Raw genomic sequence first — 26424 nt, 5'->3', positions numbered from 1 at the left:
TCGCCAATTGTTATCATTCTCAAATGCTGAATGACTGTAGTCTGGATGCTTGCACGCTGTGGTTACGCTGCCAAGACATATACACAGTTTATAACTGTAATACTTGTCTTACTGGGTTAAACCTGTAACGTGCTACATATTATATCTCTTAATGACTGTATCAGTGGTTCCGAACCTTTCTCAGACCATTACCTCTATGTGCAATCAGACATTGTCGTCTGTTGCTCCACTACATCCACATTATCACCAGCTTTACCACCTAATTAAACTGTAGAATGAAAGTATTTCCTTGGAAATATTTTGTTTTTAAAATGATGAAAGATATTTAGTTGTGTGTGTGTGTGTGTGTGTGTGTGTGTGTGTGAGTTTTAGAGCTATCCATATCTAACTACCTACATTGAGGGTAGACATACTTCCCATACATTTCTCCTCTCCATTGCTGCACTTGTTTGACCTGCACACTGCAGGTCTGATTTTAAAATCAACAATCCTTACTGTTCGTAAATCACTTGATTGCTGCACTCATTACTTCTGAACTGACAAAAATGTTTTCTGTTTGACCACAGCCACTAATAGTAATAGTAATAGTAGTAGTAATAATAATAATAATATGCACCGCAAAATGTACTGGAGAATGATGAATACAAATTATACTGGAACAGAACCATTATAACAGATAAAACAACACCACATAACAAACCTGACATCATACTCACAAATAAAAAGAAGAAATTAACACACCTGATCGAAATATCCATACCAACTACAACAAATATACAGAAGATAACAGGAGAAAAATTTGAAAAATACATCCAACTGGCTGAGGAAGTCAAGGATATGTGGCATCAGGATAGAGTTGACATTATACCAATTACACTGTTAACTACAGGAGTCATACCACACAATATCCACCAGTACATCAACGCAATACAGCTACATCCCAACGTATATATACAACTACAGCAATCTGTACTTATTGATACATGTTCAATTACCCGAAAGTTCCTAAATGCAGTGTAACATATACCGTACAGTTAAAAGGAAGTCATGCTTGATCAAGGTCCGCGTCACTTTCCATTTTTAACTAGACATAACGTCTGAGAGAGGAAAGAAATAATAATAATACTGTGTACAGCACTAAAGTAGCCCTTGTGTAGTGACTGCTGTGCTGTGCTGTCAATTAATTCATTTATCTGTTTCGAAGCGAGTAATGAAGCTACTTCTGGACTACTGCAGGTACTGTATACAACTTGGAGAACACATTTTTTCGAGATATTTAGGATTTGTTACGTACATGTCTCACTTTTATCATCAGCGATGTACAGGACAAAACACAACATATGTGTGTAGTGGGTGGACTATGTGAGGAACGTGTAACCTCCTCCACATTAATGCTACTAATTGAGAAAAAATATTAATAATAACATACATATCCAGTATTAGAGTCTTACAAAATTGTGATAATAGTAGGGATCTTTTGAAAATAACTTAGTTTGAAACAGAATCGAATCGTTTAGTTTTTACTCCTCGGAAAATTTCGTTTTATTCCCACTGGGTAATTACGCCCCAGTTTGACGACCATTGGACTAGATTACGACAACATTTCGAATTTTTTAATTCGCCCAAAAATCATACGAAATATTCGAAATCAAATTTCTGTTGCCCCTGTAAGAAGCAACTTGCAACTGTACTAGCGTGCCATGAACCGAGTCAGTAACGTAGTATTACAGATATTTATGAGTGAAACAGTAAATATTAAGTAAAGCTTCACATCTGCTATCTGCTTTCTGCGATCAACTAAAACTGTTTTTTATACGTATAACCTATTCTATAATGTATCAGCACCATTTTTAATGGGTTTTCACCCAACGCAAGTCGATCACGAAGCTGTAGTTACGGAAAATGAGTGGTGCACACTCACGCAGTAAGCTCACCGCGCTCACGACGCTTAATAGTTGCGGTTGTGGGATACGAACAGTGGCGCCCGTGTTGTGATGGCGGTGACCTCGGCAACTAATTGTGTCTCACAGCATGTGTTCTATTTAAAAACCGACGCTGCGCCAGTGCTCCCGCCCACTAGAGATATCTGTGGTGCGTTCCGTGAACTAACGCTCCGTCTGCGCGTAATCAACTGCAACGGTCGGTTGAAGGAAGGCCACATTGAACGGCACTGCCTTCCGCATGCGCACATCAGCTGGCCGCTCCTGTGCCATCTTCTGACAGTCAGCTGTTGGGCGCGCATGCTCGCAGCACTTTGTGCGCTGTGATGGAACAACAGTCCCTTGTTTGACAGATCAGCTGACTGGCGGGGTCAACGGACAGCGACGGCCTTGACTCTGATCTGACCGCTTCGAGGGGTAAGTAGATGCAGCTGTTGCTCTACTTCTTGTTGTCTGCGCTATTGGGAGCAGCGATGTGGCGTACTGCGGCGCTATTTTCGAAGTGACGCGAACTGGACGGCAGCCAGGTTATTGTTTCTTCTCTGCGTGATTTGTTGTTGCGCCAAAGTACTTCTGCTTTTCGTGTGGCTGTTAACTTATCACGCGTAGGGTTAGAGCCTCAAGTGGCGCGAGATACAGGCCGTGAATGAAGAAGCTGACCTGAATGATCTCGCTGCTACGACGTATACACTACGGCACTGTATTGTATAGTTTCGTACAGTTGTGAGTCATTGACGAAGTGGTGGATTGTGTGGTGAACAACTGGATATAGGTGTGTGTTACTTTCGCCAACAATGCGCACCAGTAAACTAGACTTCGGTCTGACATGGTGAAAACATTGTCATTCAGAGTGAATTTGCACTTCCTGGCAGATTAAAACTGTGTGCCGGACGAGGACTCTAACATCGAACTGTTGCCTTCCTTGGACAAATGCTTTGCCGACTGAGCTATCCATATTATTGTCAGACTAATCTTTGATTTCATCGTACTCAAATAATTTGTATGGAAACTACACATATTTCACAGTGCTTTTTCTTGTTTTATTTGCCAATATCAGACGTTTGTTCTTCGCGAGCTTGGACAAGACATCGTTTAACAAACGTATAAACATGATAGTGATGCCTTATTTGTTGCTTACGTTCCTCTATAATGCGGACGGTGACTGATGGTGGTATAGAAACCCCTTGAATGAGAATAGATCCTAACAGGAATAGCTGTACCACAGCAGGGGGAGAGGGGTGGACAGGATTGTGTGCTGGTGTTTTTGAAGAACTTGCTGCATATTGTTACTTAATGCATAAAGCTGTTCGTAGCACAGTACAGGACTGAAACAGGGAACTCTGGGTCCGCAAAATTCAGAAATCACCTTAGGATTAGCTACGGTGAAAGGATTTTTTTCGCCCAGTTACATCATTTAGGTAAGCACTATGTTACTTCGTTATTCGCTTTCGTTGCGTGAGGTAGGTGGAAATGGACATTTCCCACGTATCTGTAAGGAGAGTTGTAATGCTTTTGCAGACCTTTTGCTACTCCTTGCCTTCTTTATCAAATTCCGTGTATTGCAATTTGCCAAAGTGGCAGTATTGAGCTTTAAACATTGATCTGTAATACCATGTATACAGCGGCCTACGTCAAGTAAGGATGTAGATCTTACTTTAAGTTACTGTTAAGGTAGTTGTAAAAGATTTGAAGGCAAATGAAAAGGGGGCAATTTAAATTCTTGATCTCTGTCGCAGTGTATGAGGGTAATGCACTGTCCACTGAACTTTGGTGATACCATCAACTGGCCAGTGTTTTGTATGAGGAGATAGTGTTATCTTAAGGTAAACACTTGAACAAGCCGCAACTCCTGACAGCTGAGTGGAAGCGGAAGACCAAGCTGAACAACATCTCTTTACTCAAAGCACTGGATGAGCCTTTATTCACCACTTAACGGCCAGAGAATATCGAGCAACAAATGGGACCATTCGGAATTTCCTTGCTGCATCCCTTATCAGGCTCTGAGCACTATGAGACTTAACATCTAAGGTCATCAGTCCCCTAGAACTCAGAACTACTTAAACCTATCTAACCTAAGGACATCACACACATCGATGCCCGAGGCAGGATTCGAACCTGCGACCGTAACTGTCGCGCGGTTCCAGACTGAAGCGCCTAGAACCGCTCGGCCCTTATCAGACTGCAAAAGTTGAAGATTTATCATGGGTGACATCTATAAATCGTAGTCTCTTCCATCATAGATATCCCGATTTCCTGTATACCCATCTTCAGTAACCCAGAAGTTCATAGATTTTTGACCAAAGGAGCCAGTTCTGCGTAAGTAAAATATTGGTCATACAGGCGAGACTGTGGCATCAAAGTTCGCCGAGGCAGGGAGCGGATAAGATGCCAAAAGCCTCAGTGACATTGTGATAAACTGGCTCTTATGAAGGTGTGATACGCTATCAGACAGCTGTTGGGTGAGTGGCAAACACCACCATGTTGCTGGAACCACACCGAAACGGTAAGAGTGTTACTTGTTCCAAATGCGTCAGGGCATAGCAGAAACGTTGTAGCTGTAACCGAGATTCGAGTATTTTGATATGCAAGATGAAGATGACATACGTTTACTAAATAGCAGTGAATAGGTAACGTATAGTTTGACATTTGTGAAATTCCGAGGGTTTTTCTGCAAGTAAGATCCATTTTTTCGCAAATGACAATTCCATTGTTTGCTTGACGTGTAACAGCTGAATGATTCAGTTGCAATCGGTGATCTCTACACTAAGCAGAGACAACTGTTCGCAGTACTATTATGGACGGTGACTTTAAAAGGGCTGCGTCTTCTCTAAATCTCGTCGTATGTGATATTTGTGCTCTGACCTGTTTGCTGCGCACAAAAACAAACTCTAGTTTGCTTCTATTTGTGGACAAAATTTCCGATATTGTTCAAGGATACAGGTACTTCCTGATTATTTTGGTATAAGGGATCGGGTGTCTCTGATGGCTCGTAACAGATAGTTACATCTCGTTTGATTTCTTACCCTCACATCTTTGACTCTGTACCGCATTGAAAATATCGACACAACAGTGCAAATGTCGACGGTATGACCCGCATCTCTACTTCCATTCACTCGCGGTATCTGCTGTTGGGAACTGTAACGCCCACTTCACTCTTCGCCGTCAGACTTGATTCATTACTGCTATTTCCTCACTCTGGTTTATTGATCCTGTAATTTTATTTTACATTAACAGTGACACACAGCAGTATGGACAGGTTTTCTGATGAAAAGTTGTACGAAGTCCACTTCGTGTGTTGATTCACGGTATGCAGAACAGACAAAAACGCAATGCCGAGCTGTTCCCGTGGTGACGGCAACCAAATCTCAGTACTTGGGCATTGAGAGTTGTTGCACTGATCCATGTTTTGTGCTGTACATTTTACTGATTGCGTATTACATTGTTGTGGGAGTATTTTTACATAAACAAAGATATTTGTGGTAACAAACTGAATTACTCATAATTACATTACCACTCTACAGCGAACCTTTGGGACATCACTTGCGTCAGATACAAAAAAAAAAAATCTCTGGACGAACTCCGAAATTTTGACGGTTAAGTCCAGGTTCACGTTACCCATACGCCAAATGAGGCGAAGTGTTAGACATTTTAATAGAGCAGGCGTGAAGTTCATGATGAAACGAGTGGAAGTTTTATGTATAGAGATTGAAGGTGCAAGTGAAAATTTGTACCAAGGAGGGTTTGATTATCGACCTTGGTATAAATTTGCACTCGCCGCTTCAGTCTACACACATAAATCATGTCTGTATGAGACCAGTTAAGTCTCTGAACTGGTGTCATTTAATTTGAGTGTAAATGTACCCATAATCAGCTGAGTAACTTCACGAATATTTCCCAGCAATGCATAGGACAGTTCTTCTTGAAACTATAAATTCATACTGGATTGTCGCTAGTTAGGTGCCAGAAATGTGAGCCAAGCTTCACGAACGAAACCGGCTTGTTACGAGAGACGTTCTTGTGCATCATTAAAACCAGAAACGATCAGAATCGAAGTGTTTGAAATTTAGTTTTATAGAAGAGTTTTGAAAATGAAGTAGACGTCAGGTACGAGGAGGTATTCATCTCCATACATACTCCGCAAGTCACCGTATGGTGTATGGCGAAGGTTGCCTTTTACCGTTACTGGTCTTTTAATTTGTTGTTCCATTCGCAAATGGAGCGAGGGACAGACGACTGTCTATATGCATCGGTACTAACTCTAATTTCTCTCGTTTTCGCGGTCCTTTGCAGGAAATGAATTTGGGTGGCAGTAGAAGCGTTGTGCGGTCAGCTAAAAACGCCATTTCTCTAAATTTTCTCAATAGTATTTCACAGAAAGAGCGTTTTCTTCTCTCCAGCGATTCCCATTTAGGTTCACGAAGCTTCTCCGTAACACTTGTGTGTTGATCGAATCTGCCGGTAACAAATCAGCAAGCCTCTGAACTGCTTCGATGTCTTTAATCGGACCCGGTTGGGATCCCAAACACTCGAAGAGTACTCAGGAATGGGTCACAATTTAACAGGTTCAGAATAAGGAGGTACTCAGTGACAGGACAGGACAGCTAGCGTAGCGACAACGAATCAGAACACGGGTTAGTTCACACTCTCAGTCCTGTGTACAGTTGTCATATCGCTCTGTTACCTCAACTGCGGACGACAACTGTGTCGTACAACAATTGTGATTTCTTTTTTCCTTTTTCTGTGCGGTATGTTTCTTACGGGGTATGTGAAGCTGAGAAGACAGCTATGAACCTACAAAGCGAACTCAGAACTGCAGACATAATACTATATTACGTCTCTGAGATACATAGAAAAACCACTGCACGTTAAAAGGGGACGTACTCAGCAGGGAACTGCGCAACTGCTGCTTCCAGAGCCATATTTTGCTTGCACCTAACAGCAAACCGCAACATTCCCCCTTTCCTTGCGCAACTGTCCATCGCTTTGTTATTCTCACCCGGGTGTCGTGTTTCGTATGCGGTCTCCTTCATACACTACTGGCCATTAGAATTGCTACACCACGAAGATGACGTGCTTCAGGCGCGAAATTTAACCGACAGGAAGATGATGCTGTGATATGCAAATGATTAGCTTTTCAGAGCATTCACACAAGATTGGCGCCGGTGGCAACACCTACAACGTGCTGACATGAGGAAAGTTTCCAACCGATTTCTCATACACAAACAGCAATTGAGCGGCGTTGCCTGGTGAAACTTTGTTGTGATGCCTCGTGTAAGGAGGAGAAATGCGTACCATCACGTTTCCGACTTTGATAAAGGTCGGATTGTAGCTTATCGCGATTGCGGTTTATCGTATCGGGACATTGCTGCTCGCGTTGGTCGCGATCCAATGACTGTTAGCTGAATATGGAATCGGTGGGTTCAGGAGGGTAATACGGAACGCCGTGCTGGATCACAACGGCCTCGTATCACTAGCAGTCGAGATGACAGGCATCTTATCCGCATGGCTCTAATGGATCGTGCAGCCACGTCTCGATCCCTGAGTCAACAGATGGGGACGTTTGCTAGACAACAACCATCTGCACGAACAGTTGGACGACGCTTGCAGCAGCATGGACTATCAGCTCGGAGACCATGACTGCGGTTACCCTTGACTCTGCATCACACACAGGAGCGCCTGCGATGGTGCACTCAACGACGATCCTGTGTGCACGAATGGCAAAACGTCGTTTTTTCGGATGAATCCAGGTTCTGTTTACAGCATCATGATGGTCGAACCCGTGTTTGGCGACTTCGCGGTGAACGCACATTGGAAGCGTGTATTCGTCATCGCCATACTGGCGTTTGACCCGGCGTGATGGTATGGGGTGCCATTGGTTACACGTCTCGGTGACCTCATGTTCGCATTGACGGCACTTTGAACAGTGGACGTTACATTTCAGATGTGTTACGACCCGTGGCTCTACCCTTCATTCGATCCCTGTGAAACCCTACATTTCAGCAGGATAATGCACGACCGCATATTGCAGGTCCAGTACAGGCCTTTCTGGATTCAGAAAATGTTAGACTGCTGCCCTGGCCAGCACATTCTCCAGATCTCTGACCAACTGAAAACGTCTAGTCAATGGTGGCCGAGCAACTGACTCGTCACAATATGCCAGTCACTACTCTTGTTGAACTGTGGTATCCTGTTGATTAACTGTGGTATCGTGTTGAAGCTGCATGAGCAGCTGTACCTGTACATGCCACCCAAGCTCTGTTTGACTCAATGCCCAGGCGTATCAAGGCCGTTATTACGGCCAGAGGTGGTTGTTCTGGGTACTGATTTCTCAAGATCTATGCACCCAAATTGTGTGAAAATGTAATCACATGTCAGTTCTAGTATATTTGTCCAATGAATATCTGCATTTCTTCTTGGTATAGCAATTTTAATGGCCAGTAGTGTAGATGAGCTAAAATTCTCTCAAGAAACCAAAGAAGACCATTCGCCTTCCCTACTACCATTCTTCATTGCTCGTTCTGTTTCATATCGTTTTTCAACGTTACGCTTAAATATAAAGCTGTGACGTAAAGTCACGTAGGAGGCTGTCGACCATTCTAATAAATATGCATATATCTGTAATAAGCTGACTAGATCGCATAAAAAGCCATACAGCGGATGAAGAACAATTTTATTGATCACAAATTATGCGTGACTTTGTACTTGGATTTGGTTGGTTGATTTGGGGGAGTGGACCGAACAGTGAGGTCATCGGTCCCATCGGGTTAGGAAAGCATAGGGAAGGACGTCGGCTGTGCCCTTTCAAAGAAACCATCCCGGCATTTGCCTGAAGCGTTTTAGGGAAATCACGAAGAACCTAAATCAGGATGGCCGAACTCGGCTTTCAACAGTCGTCCTCCCGAATGCGAGTCCAGTGTGCTAACCACTTCGCCACCTCGTTCGGTGTTGGATTTCTGAAGATGGCAATAATTCCGAAACGCCTCATGGATACTCAGAGTTCAAAGTCAATCATACTTTGTGATCCAAAAAATAATTCTTCACCTGCTGTGTCTTTTTATGCGATCTAGCCAGCTTAACAACAGATCTACGCATATGTGACTGTAGGCTTTCCCGGCGTAAACTATTGATGAAGGTTTCTCGAGTCTCCAGCCGGGTGGTAGCGTTGATATCTCGCGACGTTTCGGGAAGTGTCATACTACCCATCTTCTGACGAAGACACTTCCCGAAACGTCGCGAGATGTCAACGCTACCACCCGGCTGGAGGCCCGAGAAACCTTCATCAACAGATCAACGCATAGTTACGCCTAGATATTTAATCGATCTGACTGTGTCGAGCAGAATACCACGAATACTGTATTCGAACATTGCAGAATGGTTTTTCTTAGTCATCTGGATTAACACTTTTTTTTCTACGTCTAGAGCAAGCTGCCATTTATGCACCAGGTATAAATTCTGTCCGAGTCAATCTGCATCCTTGTGCAGTTACCTTGTGTCAGATCATTCATGTATATAGAGAATAAGAGAGGTCGTATCACAGCTCCCTGGGCCACTCCAGACGATACCGTCTGCTCGATCAATAAGGAAAGAGGTATGTGGAAAACATTAGGTAGGGGAAGTGACAGGATGATAAGACATATGTTAAGACATCAGGGAATAGCCCCTATGGTACTAGACGATAAAAACTGTAGAGGAATACAGATGTTGCAATATATGCAACAAATAATTGAGGACATTGCTTACAAATGATAATATGAGATGAAAATTTTGCTCAGGAAAGGAAGTCGTGGTGGGTCGCATGAAACGAGTCGGGAGACTGGTGACCAAAAATGCAAACCACGCTACATGGTACTCGTCGTCTATTCTCAACAGCGCAGAGTTCACTATAACGTTTAATGCCATTATTAGTGTGTTCTTGAGGCAAAAACTCGTTAAATAGTAGGGCTTCTCTTTGCCCTTAGAAATCTGTTTTTATAATATTGGGTGTAAATTAGAAATATAGGACGGTTCAAAATGCCATTTACAGACTTCTATGGGTTGTAGAGGGGACTTAGTAGATGAAGTTTTGATAAGAAGCCCATGTCCGGAAATTTAGAGTTTGGACGTAAAATAAGTTTGACGAGCGGAACACTTCACGTTGCGCACATAAGCTGAGAGGAGGGGTCGTCTCAGTCCCTGTTGTAATTGTGACGTCACGTAACAGCGTTCAGCTACAGCAGCGGCTGCGAGAAATTGTTACATTTGAGACAAGGAGAGTTGGCTGTGTTGGTCTATGCACGCGCTGCAGCGTCGATTATAGAGGACGTTCTTCGTCACGTAGAAGAGAACCCGAGGATGAGTTCTCGAAACATTGCCCTTGCCATGTACTCCGCGGCACAAAGGTCAGAGCTCATTGCCTGCGCTGTGTGTGGTCCATGAAGCGGGAGATTTGAAGGTGATCCGATACTCAGATTGCTTTACGGGGTGACAGTTATTGAACTATGTCAAATAAAATCGTCGTAACTTGTAAACGTTTGCGTTAGGACGTTCAAACTGCACGGTTAGCCGCGGGGCATGATGGGAATTAGTATGCGCATGCATGCGACGAAGCTCACTTTCATTTGGATGGGCTCGTCAATAAGCAAAATTGGTGCATTTGGGCGACCGAGAATCCGCATTTCGCGTACGAGAAATCTCTTTACCCTCAAAGGATGACTGTGTGGTGTGCAATGTCCAGTCACGGAATAATCGTGCGATTTTCCTTGATGGCATGGTGACTGCCGAACGGTACGTAAAGGTTTTGAAAGACGATTTCATTCCTATTACCCAAACTGTCCCTGATTTAGACAAGATGCGGTTCGTGCAAGACGGAGCTCGACCCCATCGAAGCAGGAGTGTGATGTCCTGGAGGAGCACTTTGGGGACCGCATTCTGGCTCTGGGGTACCAAGCGGCCTCTGGCATGGGGCTATATTGGCCGCGACTCCTTTTTGTGGGGTAAACTGAAGACAAGGCGTACAGCAATAACCCCAAAACCATTGCTGAGCTGAAACCAGCCACTCAGAAGGTCATCGGCAGCATCGATGTTCAGACACTTCAGCAAGTCATGCAGAATTTCGTCATTCGTCTGCGCCACATCATCGCTAACGATGGCAGGCATATCGAACATGTCATACCCTAAATCCGACTATCAGTAGTGACACATGTTGAATACAGTGTGTGTATGCCGTAGTTCTTCACTACTTTTCGTTTTTCTAATACAAATGGCACATTCTCGGACATGGATTCCTGATTAAAAATTCATCTACTAATTCCCCTCTACAATCGCCAGAAGCCTGTAATAGGAATTTTGAATCAACCTGTAAAGAACACTTTTGTTTACGGAGACTGATAAGATGGCAGTCCATTTTACTAATGTGTGTTGGTGAGCTAGCCCGCTTCAGTGCAGTCCATTTTATCATCTTCTTCCGCCACAGTACAAAGTTCGCACTTGACTGGATTTGAATCCCGCATGGCCTATTTCAACTCATCATTTCGGCCTACAAGACCTCAGTGGGGTCCCATTCGAATCGTGGAGAGTTAGACAGACAACGGAGGAACAGCTGTGCCCACAACAGTGGGAAAAAGGTTAAAAAATGTTTCAAATGGCTCTGAGCACTATGGGGCTTAACATCGGAGGTCATCAGTCCCCTAGAACTACTTAAACCTAACTAACCTAAGGACATCACACACGTCCATGCCCGAGGCAGGATTCGAACCTGCGACCGTAACAATCGCACGGTTCCGGACTGATGCGCCTAGAATCGCTCGGCCACCGCGGCCGGCGGAAGAAGGTCACTTCCATGTTAGTAGACTTAAGCATTAACACTGCGAGTAGAGCTACAGTCAGTCGTAAGTCCTGCCCAACATTTTCTAAGGGATACAGCACTCCTGCTGCCCTCTTTACGCAGAGATCAGCGTCTTCCTGTAATTAAAAGTATAGCCCCTTAAACGATCAAAGGCAGTTTTCCGCTCCGATTAATAAAGAATGCGAGTAGTCCACGATCAGAAAGGGAGATACGGGCAGTTGACTTCAGCCTCGATGACTGTTGACTATTTGGTGCGGCCGTGGACGAGCAGTGGGAGCCAGACGAGCCAATATTTGAACAGCAGGCGTCATGTTCGTGTTGGCGCATCTGACACCGCGACACACATCTCCTCTCTCGCTCACTAGCACAGCCCCCTCGGCATGACGTTAGCACTCGAGTGTTCATTAAACACAGCAATGAGTCCTCGTTACTTTCAAAAATTTGACGGTGTATCATACAACTCTAAGCGAGGCCGTGATTACAGTTGACACACATTAGTAAGCAGGGTTGTAGTAAGATGACGTAAAATTTTCGATTGGACCATAGTTATGTTTATTATTTATTGGTTGCTGCTTTTAACCCTCCCGAGTAGCCGTGCGTGTTAATGCGCCGTTTTCGGCATGGGAAGTGCGCCGGCTACGGGTCGAGTCCGCCCGGCGTATTAATGGCGAAGGTCTGTTTGCTGACCAGTTGGGATGTGGTTTTCAGGCGGTTTCCCACATCCCATGAGGTGAATGCCGGGCTGGTACCGAAGTCCCGCCTCAGTTAACAGATTTGAAAACATTTACAAAACTTACTCAGATGGCGACAGGAAGAGCATCTGGCAACTCCTTAAAGCAGCAGTCGTCAAACTTTTTAGCTCAAGTGCCAATACCGACATTGTTTGGGAGCACCTCGAGCTGCAGATGCACTCATCCTTTTATTAATTAGGTTATTATGACCTGCCAATAGACTTCTTGTAGAAAGGGCGCGAGTAGTTGGTCGCCAGTACCCAAATCGGTGCCGTTCGGAACGCTTTATGTCGACTGTTTTATGTTTCAAATTGGTGCAATCCTCAGTGTTGTGTTGTCTGTGTGACCGAATGATTAATCGATTAATAAATATATTGTGCAATAAGAGACAAGATCACAAGTGTTTACTTAATTTAATTTCATATTCCCTGCTGCAACTGTGTACCGCATCTGAAGATGACTGTCTCTGGATTCATGTGAAATTTTTGCCTTAGTAGCTGATCATTAAGAGCTACACGCCAATGAGTTGTCAGCGCTGGAAGACACACCCCCAATCCCACAAGGTTAAATCCATCTGACCCTGCACCCAGCTTCGCCCCTTAGGTGATGCGCAAATTTTCGCTCGCCTCTAACTCCTTCAGTATATTTCTGATTAGATGCTTGAGTTAGGTACAGCCAACAGTCGCAAACTGGGTTTATTCTTGAACGGTTTCAGTTATACATGAGTTATCCTTCTTCCAAAGCCAGTAAACATTAACACCTGTTACAAATGGAGAGGTATGCTCGAAACCTGTAGAAAATAAACACGCATTCGCAGCTGTTGACTATTCCTGACTCCTTCGTCGAATAAAAATATTGGGCAGTTGTTTACAATGGTTAGCTAGTTTTAGAACATTAAAATCCTCCAATATCGGGAATAATAATTTTAAATTGCTGCTTTATTTATCCCTCTTCCCCTTGCTGTAACCGGCCAATTTTACATAGCTCATAGCCGAATTCACCAACGTTAATTAGAATTAAGCACATGTTAAAATATTACTTTCTGTATAACTATTTTTGTTTATCATTGAGCAAGAAAACTACTATAAAGAGGCTCTCAACCTTAGTTGACGTTTTTGAGTCGGCTGTTAAGTGCTAAACCCATGATGTTACGAAATACGACTGATAACCGCTCATTGCACAAATAATTGATTTGAGGCGCAGTTTGACAACCACTGCCTTAAATTAAACATACCACATCCTTTTATAGCCATGCCGACCCTACGCCGATGCGGAATAACGTCAAAGGAAAAGGAAGCAGCTTGGTTTCTGTTTTTACGTCTAATCTGGACTCTAGAAGCTGATGCAGGCAATATTTCACAAGGATTTTTTTTTAAGACCAACTCTTACCGAGATTTGTATGAAAGTGATGTGAGCAAGGGAAGAAAGTTACAGGAAAAAAAATAACAATAAGGCCGGTACAGAGTGTGTGTTATATTTTACATAATTACGCAGATTTAAATAAGTCATTGATGCTAAAAGTTAATGAATATCCTTTATTAATGAGAGCGGAAATCTGAATATTAATTTTGAGTGTTTATAGAACGACCTAGAAATGTTTATGATAATGAGTATTTTTCCTTATTTTTGTGAGTCGATACATAAAGGCCTTAATACTCAAAAAATTATCAGTAAGGTGGCCGTTTCCATTAAAGCTAAGTCTCCATGAGATAAAAGACTGCCTTCACGAGCAGCGTTACACCTCCAAGGTGAAGATTGTGGTAAAGGTTCCCCAGAACCTGGCAACCTAAGGTCGCAGACTTGTCATTGCTACAGAGACCCAGTCATGTTGGTCATGAAGAAAAGCGACGACTCTCTTTTTCAGGAGCAGAGCCTCTGAACAGGGTCCGAGAAGAACACTCGGCATAACTTTTTAGCTTGTCTTCTAGGGAATACCAGGCGCATCGGCTGCTGGTTTTATCAGCCTTCAAACCGCATAAAGCTGCAGTTTAGACGTCATATCTCGAGAAGTTTGCTTGAGTGTTGAAGCCTTGGACGCTTAAGGAAGGCTACTGATTTTCGACAAGCGTTGACGACCATCTTGTTGCTCACTAACGGCGATACCCAACGCCGATAAAACAACGATGGTAATTCGAAAATACGATCGTCACTAAGACGCAAGGTCATTTAACTTGCCGTTCAGGTAACATTAAATGATCTACTGCCATTTTATTGTTATTTGTCGACATTTCTCTCGCTCGCCTGAGTCTTGCTTTACGTCCTGTGATTTGTATCCTCCAGTCAACCGATATATTACCGCCAGATTTATTCTTTGCTATGTTCAACAACTTAAAATACTCTTTGCTACTTACGTCAGCTAGATTACAATTTTCAAACATGGGTCTATTTTGTACATGTTGTATATTTGAGTCCGAATATGACCCTTATTTGTGTAGGGTTGTAAGCTCCTCCCCGCTTGCCCTTTTTTTTTCTAATAGCAAGTCTAATCACGTCAGTCGTGATTTAGCAAAAGTCTACGGCTAATTTCGCCTAAAAGAAGGAAATGAATGCCTACGGCTAAGCGACGGTGAGGAAAGGTGCTATCGGACAGTTATCAGTTTATTTTGTGAATAAAACTCCTTGATCGCTCAGTATGTTTCTTTATTTTAGCGCATTACTGTGTTGCGGTTAGTGCCATCATCAGATCAAAATTTAAAACTTGTAAAACCAGTCTGTCATTATGAAAAGCATGAACCTTGTTTTACAAGTTCTAATTTGATGACGTAATAAATAAATATATTAAGTCGTCTACAGGGTCTTATTCACAAAATATTTATAGTGATTGCGGACTAGTGTGCGAAATTTATTCCCTTCATTAAAAATTTCCCAGTTCAGCGCGACCAGAAAGTATAATGGAAAGAATACCAGCGTTTAGCAACCACAGCAAACCGCATTTTTTATCATAAATGGACTATAAATATGTATTGAGTAATGAAAACAAACTACCAATAGCAATGAAAAACAAATTCGCATGACAAGTCATTATTCTCTCGTACTATTATCTGCACATAATAAAAGGGCAGTCAATCAGTCGCAGTCCACGACTCCCAGGGTCGTGTAGATAAAATATTTTTCTCTGTAATTTATAAAATAGTAAGTGAAAAGAATATTTATTTAGGTACGTAAATGGAAAAAACGGCACTCTTTCCGGAAAGAAAACAGTTCATCTAGCTGATCCATTAAATTTCGGGCGTGCAGCCGCATAAATTCGACTTTTAATATTTCGGCTGAATACGGTCTATCCGTCTTTCAGGGTGAGCCGAGGTGACTAGCGCTCCATTGACGCGGCTGCACGCCGGAAATTTTTGCACCACTCTTTGCGCCACCAAAATATGAAGTTCATCTAGTTATTTTCCAGAAACTTCAACGTTGAGTTATAATTTTTTCAATAGAACATAATTTTTCTATAATGTTAGATATATTTCAATCAACTGTGTACAAATGTTCGAATCAAAGAGCCAGAAACTTTCGAAGTTTCCGGGGTGGATGCGAAATGCTGTATATAGTCGGATGCGTACAGCTGGACGTTCTGGAGGAGGACTGTCGACTTAAGTGAACTGTGCAACTGAGAGCCCACTCCTCTGAATGCGCAACTGAGTACGCCTTCCAAATGACCTGCGGACGAGATGTGAAGTCGCTATTGGCTCGGAGCGACCAGCTTTCTCGACGCAGTTTTCGAAGTCATCTGGGGTTGGGGGGGGGGGGGGGGTTCGGTGATAAATAGGATTCCTTAGATAGCCCCGCAAAAATAAATCTACCGTGGATAAACCGGGCGTCCGTGCTGATATTCAGCATATTTTACTTTTTGTTCATTGCGACAAAAATGTTGTAACAGTGTAACGTCCCCTTAGAAAAATTAATGAATTACTGTGCTGATAAACCTCTTACATTATTTGATTTTCAAACAGCTCAGCAGAACTGAACGTGCTCAGACATTCCGCTCTTTACCTATTCTGATCAACACTAAACTGACACACAATATTTTTAGCGCAAGGCAATCTGACTTTCAATAATCCCTACAAAAGAATGGCCCTGACTAACAATAACCTATACCTTTCACAAATCACTTACGTCACAAAAATCTTCGTTACTCGAACTACTGCAATACAGCGAGCGCCACTACTGCCAGCTAAATAAAAGATTCAAACTACTGAAGGCACTAACTACTGATAGGCATAGTTAGCAAATGAAAGATTTTGATAGAGAACAAACAATGTATTTACCTTAATAGTGTTCAAAAGTCATAATATATATAATCAGTTAATTACATCCAGTCTTACAAATTTACTGTTTCTGTCCAGATTATCCGCTCTCAAAACTCCGCCACCTCACTCCCCACATCCACCACTGCTGGCGGCTGACCTCCAACTGCGCAACGCTACGCGCTGTTAACAGCCAACTGCTCACAACAACAATAGAGAATATTTCAACAATGCCAACCAGCCACAGACTGCACACAGCACAGCCAGTGATTTTCATACAGAGCGCTACGTGGCGTTACCAATATAAAAACCTAAACAGCCTACTTACAAGAGGTCTTACATACACAGTGCGACATGTAGAAATGACCTGACTAGTGGAACAGTAGCAGCCACAGCAGAAAAAAACGGAGTTTCTATTCATGCTGGGAACGTAAAACGACAAAAACAAATTACAGGCAAGTAGATTAAAACTAGGACGGGCAGCACTGAAAAAGAGGTCAGAGTGGATGAGGAAGACGAACGTAATAAAACACAAGTAACTAAAATAGGTGGAAAGACGTGGCGTCACTGGTTGAGAAATGAAAAGAGTAAGTTTTTACTGTTTGACAGACACGAACAGACCATGTACGCTAATTTTGTAGTGTGACGTTGTGAGGTTGATAAAAGGAAGTGCTAGAATTTTTTCTTATATGAAGCAGGGCACTGTATTGTGCGCACAGCATAGTAGCTTGTTCCACAGGCGGACAGCAGCAAAGTAGCGGAGCTACTATTGTGACTACGACGTAACCAACCAAACTGGGAGCATGAAACAGGGTTCTGAAACAGACGATGTCGTAGACGGAACGCACACAATCACTCACGGTTTATTCTAACCGTCAATTACTCGCATAGTGTTGGATGCATCACAGTAGTGGAGAGTCGATAGAGTGAATGAGTGCAAAAGTTTTCGTTTCGCATTCTTTGAAAATGTGTTCCGAAACTGTTGGAGGACATGGACACTTTCTGAAGTCTTCGAGCATATGGCGACAGTACTTACTGTTTAGCTGAGGTGCTATTCCGGCGTTGCACCCAGATTATTCTGTTCTCTGTAACGTTTCCACGAAGAGTAGCAAGCAATTACTCACGAAACCAGAACCAATCAGTTTCTGATGGGATGTTAAAGTTACCTGGGACTTTTCGCGTTTAATTCCCAGGTCTTGTGACGGTCTGGACACTGAAAACGGACTGTCATTTGTCTGGGCGATGGCAGAGTAGATGTTTTCAGGTCTTGGTCACTTTAATAAAATTGGAAGTCGTCAACATAGAGAAGATATAGGACAGAACTTGCGATGCGACTGACCCACGAGAACGATAGAAGACAGAACTGGTCCCCTTGGTACTCTTCAGGGAACGTACTTCCAGACTCTTGGGAACGTACTTCCAGAATGACTTTTTATTGCCACACACAACAGGCTGCTGTACTTTATTCAAGTGCTGTTGACTATAATAGAGCTTCACGTTCTCTTCTCACTGAAGATTCAGAGTTTTTGCAACATTTTTCTCCAGTAAATACCTTCTATTTAGGACAGTGCTAATTTCATCGCCACGTATTGTTTAGTGTAAACTACGACCTCTTAAACAGACCATCTCTTCATCTGCTGTGACCCTACAGTCGAAACACCATCATTACGTGTTCAGGCGTTCAGGTGCTTTTGCAAATGACTCACATGAACCCTCCTCCCTTGAATTCGGGCTGTAATGGTACGAGGGCGTGCTGACAAGTAATGCCATCGAATGTTTTATGTGAAAACTCTTAAAGCTTTTTTAATACAGCGAATTTTATTAACATTTTACGTCTTCTTTATGTCTGTATATTTATTTCTCAACGTAGTCACCCTGGCGAACGAACACATTTCTCCCGAGAGACCAGCTTCTTGATACCATCACTGTAGAATCTTTGGCTCTGTTAACGGAGCCAAAACCTTACCTCTGCTTCCACAGCTTCATCACTATCAAAGCTACGTCCTTGAAGTTGTTGTTTAAGTGAAACCAAGGCGTCAGATTGTTGTTGATGTCGCAGCATACTCGTGTGGGGTCAGCATTGTCGAATTCTTCGAATTCGTGCTTTCAGTTTTCTCACACACTGATGTAGTTGCGTTGCACACCGTCATGTTACATGCTACAATTCGGAGCCCTCTGACGGCGGTAGTTGCAACTTGCGTCAGCGAAGCGGGAAAGTCGACCGAGTGATATTCATGACATGTAGTACCTCAGCCGCTATTGAGAACAGAAAAAAAAATTCGGAGGTATTACTTTTCAGATCGCCCTCGTAGTTAGAATCTTGTTCTTGCTGTGACGAGTTGTGCGTTTAAGAACCAGTCGCGCTAAGCGCCGTCAGGTCGACAGCACCCGTCCCTACACCCCCCCTCCGCCCCCTCCCTCCCACCTCCACCACCACCACCCTCGACAACGACAAAAAACAGGCCACCGCTCTGCGCCCTAATCCCTGACTTCACCAACGCCCGAAGAACCAGCACGCATTCATGAGCAGCAGCCAACGTTACACAGGTATGTAGCATCTGAATATTGCACGTACGGCCAAACCGTGTTCTTCACAACCTGGGGGTGGTTACCCCCTTAAGGGTAATAATAAATTTTTCAAATGGTTTCCACTGAGTTTCAGGCACGAAACTAAATTATTTTTGAAAGAACTTTGCTATTATATCTATTCAGTAAGATTTTTTTTTAATCACTAGTGTTCTTCTGGTCCGACGGTGCCCGCCACGAATTCCTCTCCTGTGCCAGTCTTTACATCTCAGAGTAGCACTTAGGACTTATGTTCTCAATTATTTGCTGAATGTATTCCAATCTCCTTCTTCCTCTACAAAGTTTACCGTCTACAGCTCCCTCTAGTACCATAGAAGTCATCTCCTGATGTATTAAAAGATGCCCTACCATCCTGTCCCTTCCTCTTCCCAATGTTTTCCAAATATTCCATTCCTCGCCGATTCTGTACAGAACCTCCTCATTCCCTATCATATTTGCCCACCTAATTTTCAGCATTCTCTGTAGCATCACATCTTAAATGCTCAGATTCTCTTCTGTTGTGGTGATCCCACAGCCCATGTTTCCATATCATACAATGATGTGCCCCAAACGTACGTTCTCAGAAATTTCTTCTTCAAAGTAAAGCCGATATTTGATATTAGTAGAGTTCTCTTAGCCAGGAATGTCCTTTTCGCCAGTGCTAGTCTGCTTTTTATGTTCTCCTTGCTCCGCTCATTGTGGTTTTTTTGCTGAGTAGGTAGCAGAATTCCTTAACTTCGTCTATTTCGTAATCCCCAACTCTGATGTGAATTTCTCGCTGTTCTATTTACCGCTGCTTCCCACCACTTTCGTCTTTCTTTGGTTTCCTCTCAATCGATATTCCGTACACATCAGACTGTTCATTCCAATCAACACATTCTGTAATACTTCTTCACTTTCACTGCGGATAGCAATGCCATCAGCGAATCTTATCATTGATATCTTTTCGTTTTGAAGTTACCAGTAACTGCAGCTACCGGAATTAATACAGGATTCAGGTTCGCGCTGGATAGAGCTGTACACATAACCCTCCCAGTACACACGCACTTTCTGCTTTGTAAAATTGGGATAAATACGTAGTAAAATTGGGATAAATACGTATCAAGTATTCTTAAATATCTCATGGAAATGCCTTCTCCTGCTTCTAGGTAGTTCCTGCAGTGAACCAGAAATTACTTTATACTTCATTATTCACATCGCAACATACAAACGAAATTTATAGTACAACACAACAGTAGCTTTGTAACCGGCTGGTGTGGCCGAGCGGTTCTAGGCGCTTCGGTCCGGAACCGCACGACCGCTGCGGTCGCAGGTTCGAATCCTGCCACGGGCATGGGTGTTTGTGATGTCCTTAGGGTAGTTAGGTTTAAGTAGTTCTAAGTTCTAGGGGACTGATGACCACAGCACTTAAGTCCCATAGTGCTCAGAGCCATTTGAACCATTTGAAGTAGCTTTGTAATGGCTACTACATTGCTGTAGGTCTTACACAGTATTATTATTATTATTATTATTATTATTATTATTATTATTATTATTTCCTTTCTCAGACGTTATGTCTGGTTAAAAATGGAAAGTGACGCGGACCTTGATCAAGCGTGACATCCTTTTAACTGTACAGTATATGTTACATTGCATTTAGGAACTTTCGGGTAACTGAACAAGTATCAATAATTACAGATTTCTGTAGTTGTATATATAAGTTTGGATGTAGCTGTATTGCGTTGATGTACTGGTGGATATTGTGTGGTATGACTCCTGTAGTTGACAGTTGTTGTTGTTGTTGTTGTTGTGGTCTTCAGTCCTGAGACTGGTTTGATGCAGCTCTCCATGCTACTCTATCCTGTGCAAGCTTTTTCATCTCCCAGTACCTACTGCAACCTACATCCTTCTGAATCTGCTTAGTGTATTCATCTCTTGGTCTCCCTCTACGATTTTTACCCTCCACGCTGCCCTCCAATACTAATTTGGTGATCCCTTGATGCCTCACAACATGTCCTACCAACCGATCCCTTCTTCTGGTCAAGTTGTGCCACAAACTTCTCTTCCCCCCAATCCTATTCAATACTTCCTCATTAGTTATGTGATCTACCCATCTAATCTTCAGCATTCTTCTGTAGAACCACATTTCGAAAGCTTCTATTCTCTTCTTGTCCAAACTATTTATCGTCCATGTTTCACTTCCATACATGGCTACACTCCATACAAATACTTTCAGAAATGACTTCCTGACACTTAAATCAATACTGGATGTTAACAAATTTCTCTTCTTCAGAAACGCTTTCCTTGCCATTGCCAGCCTACATTTTATATCCTCTCTACTTCGACCATCATCAGTTATTTTGCTCCCCAAATAGCAAAACTCCTTTACTACTTTAAGTGCCTCATTTCCTAATCTAATTCCCTCAGCATCACCCGACTTAATTAGACTACATTCCATTATCCTTGTTTTGCTTTTGTTGATGTTCATCTTATATCCTCCTTTCAAGACACTGTCCATTCCATTCAACTGCTCTTCCAAGTCCTTTGCAGTCTCTGACAGAATTACAATGTCATCGGCGAACCTCAAAGTTTTTATTTCTTCTCCATGAATTTTAATACCTACTCCGAATTTTTCTTTTGTTTCCTTTACTGCTTGCTCAATATACAGATTGAACAACATCGGGGAGAGGCTACAACCCTGTCTTACTCCCTTCCCAACCACTGCTTCCCTTTCATGTCCCTCGACTCTTATAACTGCCATCTGGTTTCTGTACAAATTGTAAATAGCCTTTCGCTCCCTGTATTTTACCCCTGCCACCTTTAGAATTTGAAAGAGAGTATTCCAGTCAACATTGTCAAAAGCTTTCTCTAAGTCTACAAATGCTAGAAACGTAGGTTTGCCTTTTCTTAATCTTTCTTCTAAGATAAGTCGTAAGGTCAGGATTGCCTCACGTGTTCCAGTGTTTCTACGGAATCCAAACTGATCTTCCCCGAGGTTGGCTTCTACTAGTTTTTCCATTCGTCTGTAAAGAATTCGTGTTAGTATTTTGCAGCTGTGACTTATTAAGCTGATAGATCGGTAATTTTCACATCTGTCAACACCTGCTTTCTTTGGGATTGGAATTATTATATTCTTCTTGAAGTCTGAGGGTATTTCGCCTGTCTCATACATCTTCCTCACCAGATGGTAGAGTTTTGTCAGGACTGGCTCTCCCACGGCCGTCAGTAGTTCCAATGGAATATTGTCTACTCCGGGGGCTTTGTTTCGACTGAGATCTTTCAGTGCTCTGTCAAACTCTTCACGCAGTATCATATCTCCCATTTCATCTTCATCTACATCCTCTTCCATTTCCATAATATTGTCCTCAAGTACATCGCCCTTGTATAGACCCTCTATATACTCCTTCCACCTTTCTGCTTTCCCTTCTTTGCTTAGAACAGGGTTTCCATCTGAGCTCTTGATATTCACACAAGTCGTTCTCTTATCTCCAAAGGTCTCTTTAATTTTCCTGTAGGCGGTATCTATCTTACCCCTAGTGAGATAGGCCTCTACATCCTTACATTTGTCCTCTAGCCATCCCTGCTTCGCCATTTTGCACTTCCTGTCGATCTCATTTTTGAGACGTTTGTATTCCTTTTTGCCTGTTTCACTTACTGCATTTTTATATTTTCTCCTTTCATCAATTAAATTCAATATTTCTTCTGTTGCCCAAGGATTTCTACTAGCCCTCGTCTTTTTACCTACTTGATCCTCTGCTGCCTTCACTACTTCATCCCTCAAAGCTACCCATTCTTCTTCTACTGTATTTATTTCCCCCATTCCTGTCAATTGCTCCCTTATGCTCTCCCTGAATCTCTGTACAACCTCTGGTTCTTTTAGTTTATCCAGGTCCCATCTCCTTAAATTCCCACCTTTTTGCAGTTTCTTCAGTTTTAATCTACCAATAGATTGTGGTCAGAGTCCACATCTGCCCCTGGAAATGTCTTACAATTTAAAACCTGGTTCCTAAATCTCTGTCTTACCATTACATAATCTATCTGATACCTTTTAGTATCTCCAGGGTTCTTCCATGTATACAACCTTCTTTCATGATTCTTAAACCAAGTGTTAGTTATGATTATGTTGTGCTCTGTGCAAAATTCTACCAGGCGGCTTCCTCTTTTATTTCTGTCCCCCAATCCATATTCACCTACTATGTTTCCTTCTCTCCCTTTTCCTACACTCGAATTCCAGTCACCCATGACTATTAAATTTTCGTCTCCCTTCACAATCTGAATAATTTCTTTTATTTCATCATACATTTCTTCAATTTCTTCGTCATCTGCAGAGCTAGTTGGCTTATAAACTTGTACTACTGTAGTAGGTGTGGGCTTCGTATCTATCTTGGCCACAATAATGCGTTCACTATGCTGTTTGTAGTAGCTTACCCGCATTCCTATTCATTATTAAACCTACTCCAGCATTACCCCTATTTGATTTTGTGTTTATAACCCTGTAGTCACCTGACCAGAAGTCTTGTTCCTCCTGCCACCGAACTTCACTAATTCCCACTATATCTAACTTCAACCTATCCATTTCCCTTTTTAAATTTTCTAACCTACCTGCCCGATTAAGGGATCTGACATTCCACGCTCCGATCCGTAGAACGCCAGTTTTCTTTCTCCTGATAACGACATCCTCTTGAGTAGTCCCCGCCCGGAGATCCGAATGGGGGACTATTTTACCTCCGGAATATTTTACCCAAGAGGACGCCATCATCATGTAATCATACAGTAAAGCTGCATGCCCTCGGGAAAAATTACGGCTGTAGTTTCCCCTTGCTTTCAGCCGTTCGCAGTACCGGCACAGCAAGGCCGTTTTGGTTATTGTTACAAGGCCAGATCAGTCAATCATCCAGACTGTTGCCCTTGCAACTACTGAAAAGGCTGCTGCCCCTCTTCAGGAACCACACGTTTGTCTGGCCTCTCAACAGATACCCCTCCGTTGTGGTTGCACCTACGGTACGGCTATCAGTATCGCTGAGGCACGCAAGCCTCCCCACCAACGGCAAGGTCCATGGTTCATGGGGGGGGGGGGGGGGGGTAGTTGACAGTATAATTGGTATAATGTCAACTTTATCCTGATGCCACATGTCCTTGACTTCCTCAGCCAGTTGGATGTATTTTTCAATTTTTTTCTCCTGTTTTCTTCTGTATATTTGTTGTATTGGGTCTCGATATTTCGATTAGTTGTGTTAATTTCTTCTTTTTATTGTTGAGTATGATGTCAGGTTTGTTATGTGGTGTTGTTTTATCTGTTATAATGGTTCTGTTCCAGTATAATTTGTATTCATCACTCTCCAGTACATTTTCTGGTGCATACTTGTATGTGGGAACGTGTTGTTTTATTAGTTTATGTTGTATGGCAAGTTGTTGATGTATTATTTTTGCTACATTGTCATGTCTTCTGGTGTATTCTGTATTTGCTAGTATTGTACATCCGCTTGTGATGTGATCTACTGTTTCTATTTGTTGTTTGCAAAGTCTGCATTTATCTGTTGTGGTATTGGGATATTATTATTATTATTACTATTATTATTATTATTATTATTAGTGGCAGTTATCAAACACGAAGCTTTGGCAGCATGAGGTCTGCCAGTTCAGAAGTATAGAGTATGCATTTTTAACTCGGTTGAAGCAAGTGTCGCTACGGAGAGTAGTGGTACAGAGGGAACATGTTCCATAGGAAGGTCTACATTCTGTGTGGACAGTTAGCTTTCTCTACTGAGAAGGAATTGTAGGTAACACTCGCGATACACTGAGAATTGATTCATCATTCTGTTAATAATGGTTGTTGGAAAGAAGCAGTACCAATAGTCTCACTCAGTCACTTCGTAATGTTTTAACAAAACGTCTACAAACACTTACCTTTCGTCATTTCAAAAATAAGTTTTCGAAGAAAACGATTTTTCGTTCTGTAGTTTAGTGAGGCGCTAACGTTGATGACGGTGAGGACATGGAGGAGAAGAGGGGTCCAGCTAATATGACAGCATTCAGGGGTAATGGTCTCAGAAACATTGGGAATCACTGGTGTAGTCCATACTGCTGAGCTTCTGACTTTATTAGCTGTAGTTCAAATAGTCCCGACGTAGATAAATGTTACCATCTGTTTACTCGATGGCAGATGCATGAACAAGGCCGACACCGTTGCAATGCTTCCTCGCTGCTAGATTTCACGTATTGTCGAAGAGGGGGAAGCAGTGATGAATACTGCAAGCAAGTGCCCAGCTTACTGCTTTTTTGAGATCCATGATGAAGTAAAATAGTCCTTCCAACTCCTTATTAATGTTTATCAGTTCGCTAGCGCGCAAGAATTCAGGTCTGCGTACTATACAAACAGCTACTAATTAGATTGCCCAGTAATACTTTGACACATATTTGCTTCATCGTTGGATACTTTTACGCCGGCCGCTGTGGCTGAGCGCTTCTAGGCGCTTCAGTCTGGAACCGCGCGACCGCTACGGTCGCAGGTTCGAATCCTGCCTCGGGCATGGATGTGTGTGATGTCCTTAGGTTAGTCAGGTTTTAATAATTCCAAGTTCTAGGGGACTGATGACCTCTGATGTTTAGTCCCATAATGCTGCACTATGGGACTCAACCGCTGAGGTCATTAGTCCCCTAGAACTAGTTAAACCTAACTAACCTAAGGACATCACAAACATCCATGCCCGAGGCAGGATTCGAACCTGCGACCGTAGCGGTCTGGCGGTTCCAGACTGCAGCGCCTTTAACCGCACGGCCACTTCGGCCGGCTTTGTAGTTGTATTTGGCTGTTTTGTCCTGCTTATAAAGCACATCACTTTTCTGTTGCAAAAATAGCATTAGCTTGGACGCAACAGCCTGTTAAACGTAGCGGCCAATGGATACTTTACTCTGCGGAAACACCAAATGTGACTGCGAGTTGTTAATAATGCACCCCCCTCCTCCCTCCACACACACACACACACACACACACACATGCGCGCATGTATGTGTTTTAAGGTCTGAAGCGGATTTGCTAGCGCAGTTAAATACGGCACTTGAAAAACAGCTGTTACAGTTTCTTATTCACTCAGCACAATCACGATTTCTTTTCATTTAGACGAGCTGTAAACAGTTTCACTCTA

The 26424-nt window shown here is 42.7% G+C and overlaps 1 protein-coding gene across 1 annotated transcript in view; it reads left to right on the top strand.

Moving 5' to 3' along the window:
* Positions 1 to 2149: 2149 nt before the first annotated feature.
* Positions 2150 to 26424, top strand: part of LOC124794460 (major facilitator superfamily domain-containing protein 6) — a 218786-nt gene continuing 194511 nt past the window's right edge. Inside the window, exon 1 of the mRNA XM_047258100.1 lies at positions 2150 to 2357. The gene's annotated coding sequence lies outside the window, so the exon portion shown is untranslated. The remainder of the gene's footprint in view (positions 2358 to 26424) is intronic.

This window comes from Schistocerca piceifrons, chromosome 1 (genome assembly GCF_021461385.2).
Source record: "Schistocerca piceifrons isolate TAMUIC-IGC-003096 chromosome 1, iqSchPice1.1, whole genome shotgun sequence".
Lineage (NCBI taxonomy): Eukaryota > Metazoa > Arthropoda > Insecta > Orthoptera > Acrididae > Schistocerca > Schistocerca piceifrons.
The sequence above is the reverse complement of the archived record's forward strand: the minus strand, read 5'-3'. Positions and strand labels throughout refer to the sequence as shown.